Here is a 14322-nt window from a genome sequence, read left to right as displayed (position 1 = left end):
CATTTTGTGAAAAGCATTAGATAAAATGCAATTATTGCTAAATGCAATAATATAAATGCAAAATAAAATGCACAGTAAAATGCAAAGATATGCATGTGTAGGTTAAAGTAAATCAGTGTTTACACTGGATTATTCTATTTTAAATTTTTAAATTTTTTACTTATTTTTTTCTGTTTTTTTAAAGATTTTATTTTTAAGTAATCTCTGCACCCAACATGGGGCTCGAACTTACACCCCCAAGATCAGGAGTCGCCTGCTCTACCAACTGAGCCAGCCAACCACCCCTGGATTATTTTAAGTGGTATAAGTTAAAAGGAGCAAGAAGCCACTTAAGCATTATATTTCATGATCAGTTTTTTTTTAATGGAACGGTCGTTGACACATAATGTCACATTAGTTTCAGGTGAACAGCATAGTGATTTCACAACTCTATACATTAAATGGCTCTGCTCACCACCAAGTGTAGCTACCATCTGTCACCATACAACCCTATTATAGTACCATTGACTATATTCCCTCTGCTGTACCTTTTATCCCTGTGACTAGTTCTGTTAAGTGGAAGCCTGTATTTCCCCAATCCCCTTCAACCACTTACCCATCCCCCTACCCCCTTCCCTTTTGGACACTGTCAGTTTGTTCTTTGTGTTTATGGGTATGAGAGTCTGCTTTTTTTTTTTTCCTAAGATGTATTTATTAGAGAGAGAGAGAGTGTGCACACAAGTGGGGCGGGGGCAGAGGGAGAGGGAGAAACAGGCTCCCAGCTGAGCAGGGAGCCCGACATTGGGCTGGATCCCAGGGTCCTGGGATCACGACCTGAATGAACTGAAGGCAGAAGTTTAAGCAACTGAGCCCCCCAGGCGCCCTGAGATTCTGCTTTTTGTTTATTTGTTTTTCAGATTCCACATATAAATGAAATCATACGCTATTTGTCTTTCTCTGACTTATTTCACTTAATATAATATCCTCTGGGTCTATCCATGTTGTCAAAAATGGCAGCATCTTGGTCTTTCTTAAGGCCAAGTAATAATCCGTGTGTGAGTGTGTGTGTGTGTGTGTGTGTGTGTGTGTGTGTGTGTGTGTGTCTCCTCTTCTTTTTCCATTCATCTGTCGGTGAACACTTGGGCTGCTTCCATATCTTGGCTATTGTAAAGAATGCTGCAGTAAACATAGGGGTACATATATTTAAATTCATGTTTTTGTTTTCTTTGGGTAAGTACCCAGTAATAGAATAACTGTATCATATAGTATTTCTATTTTTAATATTTAAAGAAACTTCTGGGCGCCTGGGTGGCTCAGTCGGTTAAGTGCCTGCCTTCAGCTCAGGTTATGATCCCAGGGTCCTGGGATCGAGGGCCATGTTGTTGGGCTCCCTGCTCAGCGGGGAGTCTGGTTCTCCCTCTCCATTTGCCCCTTCCCCTGCTCATGCACTCTCTGTTGCGTGGGCTCTCTCTCTCAAATAAATAAATCTTAAAAAAAATAAATAAAAAGGAGCTTCCGTATTTTCCTCAGTGGCTGCGCCAATTTGCATTCCCACCAACAGTGCATGAGGGTTCTTTTTCCTCCCCATCCTCACCAATACCTTTTATTTCTTGTCTTTCGGTTCTAGCCATTCTGACAGGTGTAAGGTGATGATTTCATCGTGGTTTTGATTTGCATGTCCCTGATAATTAGTGATGTTGAGCATCTTTTCATGTGTCTGTTGGCCATTTGTATTGTCTTTTTTGGAAGAGTGTCTATTCAGGTCTTCTGCCCATTTTTAATCAGATTATTTGTATTTTGGTATTGAGTTGTGTAAGTTCTTTATATATTTTGGATTTTAAACCTTTATTGGATATGTCATTTCAAATATCTTTTCCCATTCAGTCATGATTAGTACTGACTCATACTTTCATAGGAAAAAACTTGGTGATTTAAAAATGTTCTCTTAGCTCTCTGGATTTCATTTAATGATGGTATGTATTTAACGTTTGAAACATTACGATGTTCTGTGTGTAACTTTGTGTTTCTGTCCATATGCATAAAACATAAATTATAAATTTGTTTCTGGTGGAAAGTGGCATAGCTGTGGATGATTATAGATCCCGAACATAACTCCTCATTCTCATTAAGTAAGCAGCTTTAGCAGCTGAAGGTTTCTAAGGAAGAAATGCAGAAATTGAAGTGTCTGTGTGTGTGTTTTCCCAGGAAAAGTTACATGTCTTTTTCTCCTTGGAAGAAGAGTGTCCCTCTGTAGACTTTAACTTTGTGATTTGAGTTAGTCTGCAAAAACTTTTCAGTGTTAATTATTGTTAGCTTTTGGGCTGGGCAGTTGTTTATTGTGCAGGAAACTTTCATGTGTTATAGGACAGTTAGCAAGCTTGGCCCTTATTAATATCCTCCATTTCTTGCCCATGTTTACCTTAATCTGTATTCATCCACTTTTTTTCCCTTCTGTCCTATTACAAGGACGAAGTGTTCCCATCCTCAGTAAAGCCAGTTCTTCTTGTTAGGTTCCAGATGTACCCCTTATAGTAGCCTTCACGGGCTACGGTCTTTATGGATTATCTTTTCTCTCTTCCATATCTTAAAACTTGTCTTTCAGCTCCTTTCCATTACCCTTGCTCTTAAAAATTCTCAGTCAACAAATGTGCTAATCCCTGGGCTAAGTGGGAAGCATATGATGGTTATAAACAAGATGCCCATGATCCCTCACCACATGGTGCTTCCAGTTTAGTGGAAAAAAAATGTGGTTGCCTAGAGCACAGTAACCCCTTGTCACTTTATAGCTGTCACCTTAGTCTCCTCTTTCATAGCCACAGGTCTTAGAAGAAGAATTGTCCTTACTTGCTTTCATTTCTATACTGTTCACTTAATCATTAATCTACCATCGGCTGGCTTCTTTCCTCATTAATGGAAATTTCTCTTGCAGTGGCTACCAGCAACCTCTCATTCTCAATGCATTCAGTATATAATTTGTAATCCTGGTGTTTATCTCTTCAAAGCATTTGAGTCTCTTGGTCACTTTTTCCTTCTCTAAATAATCTTCTTCTGGCACACTACTCAGTTCTAGTTTTGTTTTTGTATTTTTTGGCTTGTTTTAAATGTTCATTCTTAGTTTTCATGCTGATTGTTTTTCCTATCTTTGTTCTGTAAATGTGGTTTTATTTTGGATTCTGAGTAGGAAATGTTATTGTACACTCTCACCCTGGGGCAACCTTACTCTTACGGCTCACATCTCAAATCTATATATATTTATCTGTGCTAGATCTCTGCATGTGTGGGTGCCTCTTAAATAGTTCTGCTTGATGCCCCTGAGGCATCTTGAAAGTAACAAGTTAAAAGCTGAGCTCATAATTTTCTCTTTGATTAGCAATTGGCAATTAGCTCCATGCCCACCTGATTGGTAAGGTATTACTGGAACACAGCCCTGCTCTTTTCTTTACAGATTGCTGATGGCTGCTTTTTTCACTAGTGACTGAGTTGAGAAATTGTGACAGACCATGTCACCCAGCAAACCTGAAATATTTGTTACTGGCCCATTCAGAAAATGTTTGCTGACTCCTGCTGTACGCTTCTCAACCCGATTCTTTCCTGCCTGAGAAAGTGGTGGTATTTTCCACACTGTTTCCCAAGCTAGAACCTTAGAGTCATTCTTGATAAATACTGCTACAGAGAATTCACCTATAGATGCTTTCTGATCCATTTACTTCTTTCTTTGCTCACGCTAACACCAAGTTCCAGCTATCATCATCCAATCTGGATTACTTTTGTCAACCTCCTAATTGGTTTCTTTGTAGCCAGTCTTGGTCCCATCCAATTAACTTTCTTCTTCTTTTTTAAAATAAAGATTTATTTATTTCTTTTAGAGAGCAAGAGCATAAGCAGGGAGAGGGGCAGAGAGAGGGGGAGAGAATCCCAGTCAGGCTCCCCACTAAACAGGGAGCCGGATGTGGGGCTCGATCCCCCAACACTGAGATCATAACCTGAGCTGAAACCAGGAGTCAGAGGCTTCACCAACTGACCCACCCAGGCGCCCCCCCCCCCCATTAACTTTCAACACTGTAGCTTGAGTGACCTTTCAGAAATCCAAATTCAGTCCTATGCCTGTGTTTGCAAACTCTTGAATGGCTACTAATTCAAATCCTTTATATAGCTGGCCTTTGTTTTTCTCTTCAAACTGCTAGTGTACCAGTTTATCCTTTACACTGTGTATGCCAACCATATATGACATCTTTCAGATTCTTGCAACTTCTGTACTAAATTCTGTCATGCATGTTGATTCTGCTTCTGTATTCATTCCTTATTGTCTCCTCATTGTTTAGGTGTTGGTTTAAACATACATGCCTCACAGAGGCATAGGCCCTCTGCTGTATTTCCCCTTAGTACCCTGCACTTTGCCCATCACATTTTAAATCATTCATTCATTCATCTACTAAGTAAATATTTAAGTGCATACTATTTGTCCAATGTTGTTTGAAGTGCAATGAGTAACGTAATGAACAACAATAATAAAAAAATTCCTGCCCTCATGGAGCTTATACTATAGAAGAAGGAGACAGACAGTAAACAAATAATAAAATATATAGTACATGCTATGGTGAAACATGAGACAGGGAATAGGGGAAGGGAATATTGGGAGGGTGGTGACACAGGGCAAGTCATGTGGTTATCAGGAGGAAGAGCAAAGCATACTAGGCAGAAAGAATAACAAGTGTAGAGGTGTTGAGATTGAAATGTACTTGCTGTTCAACAAACAACCAGGAATCATGTGCCTTCTGTGATCAAAGGAGGGAAAAATCAGAGATGAGGTCATTGAAGGAAGATGTGGTAGGGAACTCAGATTTTATAGGCCTTTTTGCCCATTGTAATGATGGGTTAAATGTGTACTTCCTGCACGTGATTGTAAACTCCTTGCTGGAAGGGTTTGTATTCTTTTTGTTACTGCATCACTTATACATGGTGCCTGGCACATAGTCAGTGCTCACTAAATACTTGTTGGATGAATCTTCTAGGAGATAAATTTTTACACATATAACCATGGTATACACATTATCTGTCATTTAGTACATATTTACTAGACATAACAAAGAAAGGAAAGCATAATGAAAAACCAAGAGAAAAAGTAAAACAGATAATAGAAATAGATTCACATATGCTGTAGATACTGGAGTTGATGATAAGAACTGTAAAATAAGTATGATTGATATGTTAAAAATTTTTTTGAAGAAAATGTGGAGAAAATAAGCATATAAAGAATTTCACCAGGGGCATCTGGGTGGCTCAGTGGGTTAAGTCACTGATTCTTGATTTTGGCTCAGGTCATGATCTCAGGGTCATGGAATTGAGTCCCACATTGGGCTCTGTGCTCAGTGTGGAGTCTGCTTGTCCCTCTCTCTCCCTCTGCTTCTTCCCCTGCTTGCATGCTCTTTCTCTCTTTAAAATAAATTAATAAATAAAAATTTAAAGAATTTCACCATGGAATTTGAATCTCTAATAAAATTAAATGGAAATTATGTAATGGTAGATATATGGAAATAAGGACCTTAGATAGTTTTTTTTTTTTAAAGATTTTTTTATTTGAGCGAGAATGAGAGAGAGAGAGAGAGAGAGAGAGAGCACATGAGAGGGGGCAGGGTCAGAGGGAGAAGCAGACTCCTTGCTGAGCAGGGAGCCCAATGTGGGACTCAATCCCAGGACTCCAGGATCATGACCTGAGCCGAAGGCAGTCGCTTAACCAACTGAGCCACCCAGGCCCCCAGGACCTTGGATAGGTTTAACAGTAAACTAAGTAGAATATAGGATCCATGTGTAGTGTAGATTAGTATTTCATTCCTTTTTATGGCTGAATAATATTCCATAGTAGGAATATACCACTCCCCCGCCCCCCTTAAACCCATTCATTAGTTGATGGACCACTGAGTTATTTCTATCTTTTGGTGATTGTGAATAATGCTGCTACAAACATTTGTGTGCAAGTGTTTGAGTATCTGTCTTGAGTTCTTTGGGGTATTTACCCAGGAATGGAATTGCAGGGTCATATGATAATTCCATGTTTAACTTTTTGAGGAACTATCATGCATCCAGGCCTTTGTGTAATCCTCTCTTCGGTTTGGGTAAAACCTTGTGACTTGCTTCTCTGTTAGAATATGGCAAAGGGTGATGCCGTGTCACTACCTGAACTAGGTTATGTTAAAAGGCAAAGGTGATTGGCTATCATTGTATTAAGTTGCATTGTAGGGCAAAGTAATTGAGTGTTACTGCCGTGATATACTGCTTATATAATGTTTCATTATATAAGACTACGTCTTAGGAAACTAGAGAACAGATTCTAATTTTTGACTTGATGATGTAAGCTGCCACGTTGAGGAAGTCCACATGACAATAAACTACTGGCAGCTTCTACGGATCTGAATTAGGGCAATCTCTGTCTGAGCCAGCAAAAGGGTAGGGTGCTTAGTCATATAGCCACAAGGAAATAAATTTTGTCAACCATCTGAATGAGCTTGGATTTGTCCCCAGTTGAGCCTCCAAATTAAAAGGCAGTATAGCTCACACCATGACTGCAGACCTGAAAGACTGAGCAGAGTATGACAAGTCTTTTCTTTAGTAGGCTGTCAACTGTTGGGTTTTAGTCCTTCTTTCCATTCTTGTTTTAGAGAGTTGTGTAAGTTCAGGTAGTGGTTTGGATGGGTTGTTATGAACTGTGATCTCTTTGGCCCCGGTACTTCTGCCAGTATAATTTTACTTTTTTTTCAAAAAGAAATCTGGCCTTCTTGAGATCTTCAGTGTGGGGTTGATTTTAGTCACAAAGGTAGTAATGAGTCAGAGTCCAAATTAATTCTGTCTTGATGAATAGCAGAGTCCTTAGGAGTTCACGCATGTGGTCATTAGGAGAGCATATGATCTGGAAATTCTGTTTGTCCTAAATATGCTTTCTCATGAAGTCAGTGGGTGTAGTGTCTTGTAGGGAGAAGATGACCTAAGCTGAAATGAAGAGTCAGATGCTTAACCAATTGGGCCACCAAGGTGCCCCTAGAGAGATTGCTTTAATTTCTGGAGTGGGAACATCTAGTTTTATCTCTAAGACCACCAATTTATTCTGCATCTTATTCTGCTTTTGTTTTTGGGCTCTTTCAAAATTTATAGTGTGGAATTAAAGATCTATGTGACTATTTCCATCCAGTTTTTACTTGTTTATAAAATTTTCTGTTTCTGGCTTAAGGCTACTCACAAAAAGTGAGGAGGGAGCTGGGTCACAACTGCTTTGGTGTCTACTCCTGAATGCCTAAAGGTACTAAAGAGCCTGTTTCTGAGGTGCCCAACAGATGGGTCATTTCTTTGCTAGCTCAACTAGATTAGAGTCCAACCTAGTTTCATAGGAAAGATTTTGATAGTAGCTTCCCAAGGACTTTTTCCATTATTTCCAGTTTTTCTAAACTTCTCTGGTTTCCTGTGCAATTAGGAGTCTGAATCACTCTCAGGTCTTTCTATTTTGCCCTTGTATCCAGTACTTTTTTTTTTTTTTTAATCTCAGGTTCTTTTTCTTTTATTAAAAAAAACTTTTTTAAAGATTTTATTTATTTATTTGACAGAGAGCTAGAGAGAGAGTGCACAAACAGGGGGAGTGGCAGGGGTAGAAGCAGGCTGAGCAGGGGGCCCAGCGTGGGGCTTGATCCCAGGATCCTGAGATCATGATCTGAGCTGGAGGCAGACGCTTAACTGACTGAGCCACCCGGCGCCCCTTTTATCTCAGGTTCTTATTAGCACTGTGAACCAACTCATATAAATCTGGGGACTCTAGATTATTTATACATTCCTCAATTTCTCTGTAAATTTCTGTCCAATCTACATAAGCTTTGGAAAGCCTTTGGTAATGCTTCTTAGTTCAGAATGAGACCAAAGTTTTAACTTAGCCCTCAAGGCTGGCCCTCTTCTGACAGTAGCTTAATTTTAAAAGGTAGTGTTGCTTTGAGGGTTTCTGGCCAGTGAGAAGAAAGGGAACATGTCAGTGGAAGAAAGAGCAGGGCAGGTGCAAATGGAGGAAAACAGGATGGAGGAAAAGAAATTGCAGGATAAAGACCATCAGGTTTGACAGAGTTTTAAATTTTTCACATTTTTTATTTGGCTTTTCCTATGCCTTTCCTCCTCCCTATGAACTTTGTCTTTCCCGTGAATTTCATGAGGAAACAAATTTGGGAGACGCCTGGGTGGCGCAGTCGGTTAAGCGTCTGCCTTCTGCTCAGGTCATGATCCCAGGGTCCTGGGATTGAGCCTCACATCGGGCTCCTTGCTCGGCGGGAAGCCTGCTTCTCCCTCTACCTGCTGTTCCTCATGGTTGTACTCTCTCTCTCTCTCTGGCAAATAAATAAATAAAATCTTAAAAAACAAAAAAAAAGAAATTTGGAATCTGAGTTTCTTTTGGAAGCTTCCTCATTGTAATGAAAAAAATTACAGAACATTAGGTGTTTGAGATTTTTACGTCCACCCCCGCCAACAGGTGACTCTCAAATGAACCATTCATAATCAAAAGCTTGCAAAAGAGTCTATTATAATTTTTAATTGTCCTAGGTGAGATTATGCCTTTTATTTTTTTTAAAGATTTTTATTTATTTATTTTATTAGAGAGAGAATGAGAGAGAGAGAGAAAGCACATGAGATTGGGGGAGGGTCAGAGGGAGAAGCAGACTCCCTGCCGAGCAGGGAGCCCGATGCGGGACTCGATCCCGGGACTCCAGGATCATGACCTGAGCCGAAGGCAGTCACTTAACCGACTGAGCCACCCAGGCGCCCCGATTATGCCTTTTAGAAACATAAGAACATAAATTTGATTTCTGGATTTAGTACCTTTAAGGAGAAGTTGGCTTCAGAGAGAGCATAGACTTGGCCTGAGATGAACCCATGAGAATCTTGTAATAACATATCAAATATATTGTTTGTTCACCTTGTGTCTTGGGCCCCCAACCTAACGGTTGGCTATCTCTAATTGTAGACCTGACAATGTGCAGCGCCTTGGTGGTTTAAATTTGGAGGGGAGATCTCTCCCAGACCCAGACTCCCATGGACAAAATAAGTCAAGACAGAAAGTTCTCAAGTTTTGTCTATTTGTTTCTTTTTACAGATTTTATTTATTTATTTGAGAGAAAGTAAGAGTGAGGGAGCACTAGTGGAAGGAGGGACAGAGAGAGAGGCAGACTCCCCGCTGAGAAGAAGCCCCGTGTGGTGCTTGATCCCAGGACTCTGGGATCATGACATGAGCCAAAGGCAGACACTTAACTGACTGAGCCACCCAAGGTGCCCCTCAAGGTTTCAAAGGAAATTTTATCCTGTTTAGATACCAGTGTGATGAAATCTGAATACATTGGCTTCTAGAGCTAACATGAAGGTGAACTTCTAGGTCCTATACTTGTCTTCTTCCATGTAAACTTTGTCTATGGACTTAGAAAATGTTGAAGATAATGTTGAGGATATTTTATTTCTAATAGGAAGTCTTCCTTCAATAATAAACATTTTCAAATCCAATCATTCCTCATTCCTAAAAAGGAAATTGGAGCTCTCCCCAAAATGAGATTTTTCTCACCCCTGTGGTTGGGGACACCCCTGGGTGGGGGCTCCGTGGGCATCAGAGCAGCTCTGCGGGTTTTGAATCTAGGGTCTTTAACAGAACTTAGTGGAACTTCCCAGATTGCCTCAAAGTGATGGTTATCTTTCAGTGTAGCAGGTATAATAAAGTTGGTTTTGCTTCTTCAAATAGGTCATCTTTTCAGGGAGCCTGTGTTTGACAGTCTGCATTTGAATTTGCAACTGCTGTTAATTTGTAAAATAGGGATAAGTAGCAAATAGAAGAAAAATCCATTTATCTTTTCAATTTTGTCTCTTTGTATGCTTTAAGTGATTTTTAAGACCCAGTCATAACTCTCACATAATGGCAGGTTCTCATTACAGGTGTTAACTTTAACTATGGTATACAGTTCTTGACACCTGTTGTCTGAATTAGTTAAGCCACAATTGAATGTGCAGGTTATAGTTTTCAGATAAGCATTTAAAAATTTTAGGAATGCCCTTTTGTTTTGCTCATAATTTTCATTCGGTTTTATTTCTAGTTTAATTTTAATTACTTGTTATAAGAAGCTATACATATTTTTTAAAATTTAATTATTTAGTTTTCTCGTGTAGTACCGTTTGTTTGGAACTACACTGTTTTTCCACATTTTATAGTTTTATATGTGTTAGGTAAAAGATTACTTTTAAGAGTATTTGTGCAGATAGAGTTTTGCTGATGCAAATAAATAGTGTAAAGTTTTGGAATACCTTGTGGTTTTAGCAGTTGCGTTAGCAATAGTTTTCCATTGGAAGAATGTATGTTAACTATAGGTAATTCTGTCTTTTTTAAATCCATAGGTTGTTTGTTTTTGTTCTGTTTTATTTTTGTTTTTTGTTTTTTCTTCCTTTTTTTTCCCCCTTAGCCTGTGGTATCTTTAAGGCTAAATTTCTTTCTTTTTTTAAAGATATTATTTATTTGGCAGAGAATAGAAACAGGGGGATCAGTAGGGAGAGAGAGAAGCAGGCTCCTGCTGGGCAGAGAGCCCAATCGGGGTCTCGATCCCAGGACCCTGGGATCATGACCTGAGCCGAAGGCAGATGCTTAACCTACTGAGCCACCCAGGTGCCCCATAAATTTTTTTTTTTTAAAGATTTTATTTATTTATTTGAGAGAGAGAGAGAAAGGTCAGAGGGAGAAGCAGACGCCCCGCTGAGCAGGGAGCCTGATGTGGAACTGGATCCCAGGACTCCAGGATCATGACCTGAGCTGAAGGCAGTCGCTTAACCAACTGAGCCACCCAGGTGCCCCAATTTTTTTTTTTTTTGACAACTATATTCTTTCTTTTTCCAAGTAATTTTCACCTCTAATTTGAGTAAATTAATGTTTCAGTTTGTTACATTTCTTTTTAAAGCTTTTCTTCCTTTCCCATTTGAATATTTAAGCTGTTATATGGAGGGTATGTGGAGATGGTTTGCCACATTCTTTTAAAATCTTGTGTGTAGTTAAGAGTCTTCTGGAATGGTTTTCATTATGTCTTGTTCTTGAATCATTATTTTGATTAGGAGAAATCACATTATTTTAAGGTAATAATTCTCAAGTAGTCATCTGATATCAAATATCTGCCTTTAAGAAGTTCTTTTCTATTCCACATCTTATTAACTTGATCTCAGGAGCTTGAGAGCATTGTAGGGTGTGCATCTGAAGCTGGAAGAAGACAGGGTTTGGAACCCCAGCCCACTTGTTTAGCAAAGAATAACGAGCTACAGACCCTGATTTCAAAGAGCTTCAAGTCCCCTTAGGGGACCTTCAAGTAGAGAGGCAATTTAATACATTTTTAATAATTTGAAGCTCAGAGTGCATGGGGCCCATGTAGGAGGGGCACCCAACCTAGTTTGAGGGTGTCATGGCAGATCCTCCAATGGAAGTGATATCTAAGCGATACCTGAAGTTTGAGTTACTACTCGTGACTTAGCTAAAAAGTGAGGGTGGTGATGGAGACACAGCTCTAAGGTCAGTGAAAACACCTTATTGTTAAAACTTGTTGCTGAGCGACTGCGGGAGCTTTAGAAAAGTGCTGGTCTGAGCACCCAGGGTTGTAGTAGTAAGAGTGAGCTGGAGAGAAAATGAAGATCCACATATGTGCGGCCTTGACTGCGACATGCCTGGGTTTGGAGGTTATTCTTATGGCATTGGGAGCCTCTGCCTGGTTTCCTGTAGAAAAGTTAACATGATAAAATCGTAAAATTAAAAAACTTACTTGGGTTTGTGGGGTGGAAAATGGATTGGAGCAGTGCAAAAACTCGAGGTTGGTCAGTGAATTAAAAGTACTTTTCCTGGGCAAGAAATGATAGAGGCCTAAAATAACGTATTAGGATGGAGCAGAGTGGATAGTGTGGAGGGCCTGGTGGAAGCAGAATTTGTGGCACATGTCAGGAGTGGGGCAGAGGGAGGAGTCACCGCTGATGAATTCACTGCGTTTGGCTGTGATACCTGTCAGCGTTCCAACTTTGAGGGAAGTTCATTAACCTTCTCGGAGTTCCTATTGCCCTTTACATTTCAGAGCAGAGTGTGGTAATGTATTTGAATGAGGTTGGTAAATTTCACAGTAGAGGCTTAAAATAGTCATTGTTTTTGTCACCCAATTAGCCGGATTTTAAAAACTGTACTCTTGCTTTAGCAGAAAGAACCAAATAGTAACAACAAAAACTAGCATGAAGGGAATCATTTGAAAAACCAAAACCAAAATAACAAAAAAATTGAAAAGCTGTGTCCTAGTAAGTACAAAGTATAGTATTAGACATCGGTATCATTTTCTCCTGCTAAACCAAGAATGACTCTCCTGATGGTGCCTAAAAGGCTTTATGTTTTTGAAAAAGGATTCAGTTATGTTTGCTATGCTGTTTTACAGTTATAAAAATGTGTACTAAAGTTTAGGAAGATTTGAGTCTTCTGCTTGACTTGGAGCAGTCTGGAAAACACAATCAGCTGGAACCCATTTCCTGAACCCAGGACTGTTGAAAGTTTTGCTTTACTTTACACAAGAATGCAGAATAGTTTGAGGATGCTTTTTGTGTACAGGTAAGCTTTTACCCACAGTATATTGGAGCAGTGATCCCCCCCCCCCCGCCCCAAAACATTTGCTGATTTGTTCTAGAACCAGCTGAGGAAAGTAAACTAAGTAGCTTCCCATGTGGATGAGTAGCAGGACTCTCATCCAGTGAGGATGGAATTCAGGGTGGGTAAGTAGGCTATATTGTAGCAAGTAGAAAGGAGAGGTATGGTCTGAATCACTGTTGAAGTGAATTGGGTGTTTAGCATCGGGAATAACTATTTAAATATGCCTGTCCTTGTTAGAGTTTTTGCTTCCTTTCCCCACCCTTCTTCCCTGCTCACTGGCAACAAATAGTGCACAGATCCTCTGACCTGGTGGAGTGTCCTGGGGATGTAGTGCCTGTTTTTTTTTGCAGTATTGCAGTGCCAGTATTAATTCTGTGTTATAAGGGTTCAGAGGATGAATGATGACCATAAGATACCCCATCCAAAGACAGGCAGGTAAGGAACAGACTTGGGACTCTGTGGTGGCAGGCTGCCCATTTTATCACAGATTGCCAAGCATACTGTGTGCCTTGTGTTGTTCCGGTGTATTTCAGCCCTAACTAATTTCATCTTCTCCATGACCCTATGAGAAGATATTGTTACTATCTCCATCTTAGAGTTGAGGAAACCAAATTCCAGGGAGGCACCCTGGGAGGTAACCGGCTCACTGTCCGGGAGAGCCAGTGTTGAGCCCACGCCTTCTGGCTCCAGCTCCTGTGTTCTTAGCCACATTGGACTTTAATGCCTCACAGGTTGGGGGCTGAAGAGTATTAACAAATAGGCTTGTAGAAAAGGCACCCAATTTTTTTTTTTTAGCTCCTTTTGACATTTTTATGATCTGTTTATTTGGTTATAGCAGCATTGCCCATCCCTCCCATCATATCCTCTGTAAAACAGATTTTTTTTTTTTTTTTTACCGTTTTGCTCTTGGGTTAAATGATAGAGTTCCTTTAAGGTGAGTTGTGCTGAAAAGAGATGGTTAGTGGTTCTGGTGCTGTTTTTGCTTTTTCTCCGTTTCTGGAACTGCTGGAACTATATGGTTTAATATTTACCTCATCTGTGTTCCCAAGTGCTCAGTAACTTCAGAACCAGAGTGTGGCTTCCTTCAAACTGGGATTATAGGCTGTGATTACAGAATGAACCACAGGGATTTGAATCAAATGATATTGTTGGACCATTACTTTTTCCTGCTTCCTGATTTGAAGCCATAGGAATATGGTTGCTAATACTCGGTTTCATTTGATTTTGTACTTTTCAGTGTTTTCTCAGTTGTATTAACTTTTGATATGAAAACAGAAATATTCTAAGTACTTCATTTGAAAATTGTATAAGGGCATCAGTAGCATCAGATTTGTTTTATTCCTTGTTAAAATTTTTATATTTGATTTTTCTTTGATTTTTCAGGGGATTGTCCCACCTGTTAGAAATTTTCTTTTAAAAAATTACAGAATATCATTGAACATTTCTTGAATAGAATCTGCTGTCTTAATCCCTATAGTATTTTCATATATTGTATCATATGTCATATAGTTAATACATGAGGGGACTGTCTTAAGGATGTTCTGGGGGGGCTGTCTGGGTGGCTCAGTTGGTTAAGCGTCTGCCTTCAGCTTAAGTCATGATCCTGGAGTCCTGGGATTGAGCCCCGCATGGGGCTCCCTGCTCAGAGGAGTCTGCTTCTCCCTCTCCTTCTGCTCTTTCCCCTG

General features: G+C 39.8%; 1 protein-coding gene across 5 annotated transcripts in view; it reads left to right on the top strand.

Moving 5' to 3' along the window:
- Nucleotides 1–14322, top strand: part of PCCA (propionyl-CoA carboxylase subunit alpha) — a 394194-nt gene that overhangs the window by 107341 nt on the left and 272531 nt on the right. The window lies entirely within an intron of this gene.

The sequence above is a fragment of the Callorhinus ursinus genome, unplaced genomic scaffold (assembly GCF_003265705.2).
Source record: "Callorhinus ursinus isolate GAN/ISIS: 27379988/994484 unplaced genomic scaffold, GSC_fseal_2.0 scaffold7, whole genome shotgun sequence".
NCBI lineage: Eukaryota > Metazoa > Chordata > Mammalia > Carnivora > Otariidae > Callorhinus > Callorhinus ursinus.
Note: the sequence above shows the minus strand (reverse complement) of the source record. Positions and strands in the feature narration are given on the sequence as shown.